At 38.7% G+C, this 3081-nt stretch overlaps 1 long non-coding RNA gene across 1 annotated transcript in view; it reads right to left on the minus strand.

The window, feature by feature from the left end:
* The window catches only part of LOC109288599, a 24574-nt gene extending 21847 nt beyond the window's left edge, over window positions 1-2727 (minus strand). Inside the window, exons 1-2 of the long non-coding RNA XR_002095191.1 lie at window positions 2644-2727; window positions 929-1115 (exon numbers count right to left, since the gene is read on the minus strand). This is a non-coding gene — a long non-coding RNA (uncharacterized LOC109288599). The remainder of the gene's footprint in view (window positions 1-928; window positions 1116-2643) is intronic.
* Window positions 2728-3081: the final 354 nt, after the last annotated feature.

Raw genomic sequence — 3081 nt, forward strand, 5'->3', positions numbered from 1 at the left:
ACCTCTATAAAAGGGTTGGTCAAGCTGCTACACACAAATCAAATGTGGCTCCTCAGCCATTTAAATGGGGTTCCTGAAGAAGTGCACAGATCATTCACTCTGTGTACAGATCATTCACAGTCCACATATTTTCACACCTTGCATCTTGCCATCATTTTTATTTTGGTTTTCAGTGAGAAGGTTCAGAAAAGTTTAGCTACTCCTGCCAAATAACATAGTATCTACATGCACCTTAGTAGTCATTCTTAAAGATGTCAGGCAATTATTTTTACCTGCACAAATTGCAAGAAAGATTAGATATTAGGAAATGGAGAAAGGCAGAAAGAAGAGAGAGAGAAAAAGCAGCTAAAAAAGCTCTTCCATAATTTTTTATCAATTATTTTTTTTCTCATAGCCTTCCAATGCTGAAATCATAGTCTCAGTTAAGTCAATAGAAGTCTTACCATTGATTAAAATGGGGCCATATTTTACCCACCTCTTTTTTGTATTTAGGTTGTAAGCACTTTATGGTAGGCACCTGTCTTATTTAATGAGTTGCTCAGTACATGAATGGATACTTCATAAATAAAAAATAAAATGTTATTAATAAATTATTATTTGGCTAATAAATAAATGATGTTCCAAATGCCCCACTAGGAAAGTCCAGTTACTGAGTTATTTATTCATTTTAAAAGTTACATTTTTTAATTACAACTCCTCATTCCCAGCTGCCAAAATTGTGCTACATGGTTCCATTCTACTGGTTGTTCCCAAATGCATAATTCTGTAATATCTTAGCTATTTCTAAGTTTGCTTGGGATGACAAAGTTACCTTATAGAAGGCAAATAACAGCATTATTTTTTTTAACATAGCATGGTACTGAAGAAAAGTGTTAGCATTATTTTACATACCCATTATTTTTATCCAACAAAAGTAAAAGCCACTTACCTGACTGAATAGGTTTGCAATACCCCAGATACAATGCATGTTATCCAGGGATGGGGCGTTCTGGGATGGCAATATGGAGGGCCAAAATAAGCAGTTGTGCTAAATGGTATCTTGCTAGCTGGTGTATTTGGTACATATTTTTGCTATTAGCTTGGTTTTGACAGAATTATCTTCAGGTCATTTAATGCTGGAAAACAAAATGAGAACACTGAGGTCTTCCCTCAGAAACGCAATAAGAAAATACATTTATGCAAAATACAGCGTCAATCAGACTATAAATATCAACCTATATTTCTGTTTTAATTGAACTTCTGACTCTTCCTAAATGCCAACTTAGTTACTCCTAATATCATCTTTGGGTGAATGACAGGTATCTGGCATAAATAGTATGTTTTAGTTTGTAACAATTTAGAACATACTTCCTGACTAATTGTGAACATCTAGGAGCGGAAACACTGGGCCACACTGCATGCTGCACCATAAGGAAGGAGGTATAGCCCAGATAGGGGAAGGCCAAAGGTCATGCTCAACCCATTGTACAATTTAGAGAAACCACAAGCTCTCCAAAGTTATAGTGATTTTATCTGGCTGTCTAAGGCTCTGTCATGGTCCAGAATAGCTGAAGCACAGGACTTCCCAAAACACAACATTCAAACCCCGCCCCTACCTGTCCCAAACTAGGAATTGCACAGAAGGGTGTAGTATAGTTTCTCCACCAGCTCTGGGGCAGAGGAACAATAAGACAAGGAGGATTCCCCATGATACTTCTCTAACCACTTTAAGCTACCAATAGTACATCAGAGCTATAGCCAGAATAGACTAAGAGACATTATTAAAATTCATTCTTTCCCCATCAGCTTCATATAAACATTTTATCTAAAAATACCGACTCCACTCTTTTTCTGTCTTTAGCATAGAGTAAATTAATGAGTGCTGCATCTATGAGCTGCCTCTGTCCTGATATGTCATGCAAATAAATGTATCATGCAAAAATAGAACAGAACATGGCTTCAGTCTTCATGCAAACTAATATGCCATAAATAAGTTTTGCTACTTAGAGGGGAAAAAGCATTCTGGGGACATAATGATTCTTTAGGCAAAACTCCTGCGAGAGACTGCTCCAGAGGAATGCTTCTCTGGACAAAATGATCTAGTAGACTGTGGGGATGCATCAACTGCGGGGGACAGTCAATGCAGAACTTGTATTTTGCAAATATGCAGTTTGGTGACATTTATGCAAATATAGTCATGCATATTCATCCATATGCAAATCGCACCCGTGTGTTTCATAATCTCTCTGGGTTTCCAGACTCTCAGCCTTAATATTCATGATAAAGACCAACGGTCCCAAACTCACAATGACTTCTTTATGTGCTTAATTTTCAGCATGTGAGTAGTCTCTTTGATAAAATCAAAGACTTAAACTAAACCATGCCTTTTTATCTCATAGATTCCTACCTCTATGAATCTCCACTGATATTAGAGGTTGATGCTGGAGCAATGGGGAAATGTACAGGTTCTGTTTGTGTTGTTCATATCCTGAGGATAAATGACTGGGATGTTCTTTATTCGAGTGAAAAATTTCCCCTAAAACATTTAAATGTAACTGATGTGCACACATACAGCTTGGCACAAGTACATACAGAATCATTCACAGTACAGGAACACTAGGTTTAAATCCAGACACATGTTTCATTCTGTGATAAATAACTTACCAAACAAAGCAGCTCTTATAGTGAATCCTTTCAACAGAAAGCATTTGCAGATAATTCCTAGCTCTCTCTCTCAACTGTTCTTTAGGTCCCTAACAAATAATAAAATGATGGTGTGATTAGATTGGAGGAGTTCTCGGCCACATCCCAAACATAGCACCTCCTGCCATGCCAGACATGCATTGAAGGAATACAATTTTTGGGATGGAGCATAACATTCCTCTGGTCCTACCTGCACCACTGCTGAGCTGCCCAAAGCCTATGCCTTCAGACTGCACAGAGGGTGGCTCTGTCATGAACTCAGGGCTGCCTGTGCAGATTCCAGACCCCAGGGATTGTTGGACTTGACCCTGACAGTCCCCAGTCTAGTCCAAGACTTAGGACTGTTGGGGCCAGGTCCAGTCCCAAGTCAAGATGCTGGGCTCTTGGGACCAGCCCAAC

This window comes from Gavialis gangeticus, unplaced genomic scaffold (genome assembly GCF_001723915.1).
Source record: "Gavialis gangeticus isolate Ggan-Ray unplaced genomic scaffold, GavGan_comp1, whole genome shotgun sequence".
In the NCBI taxonomy this organism is placed as follows: Eukaryota; Metazoa; Chordata; order Crocodylia; family Gavialidae; genus Gavialis; species Gavialis gangeticus.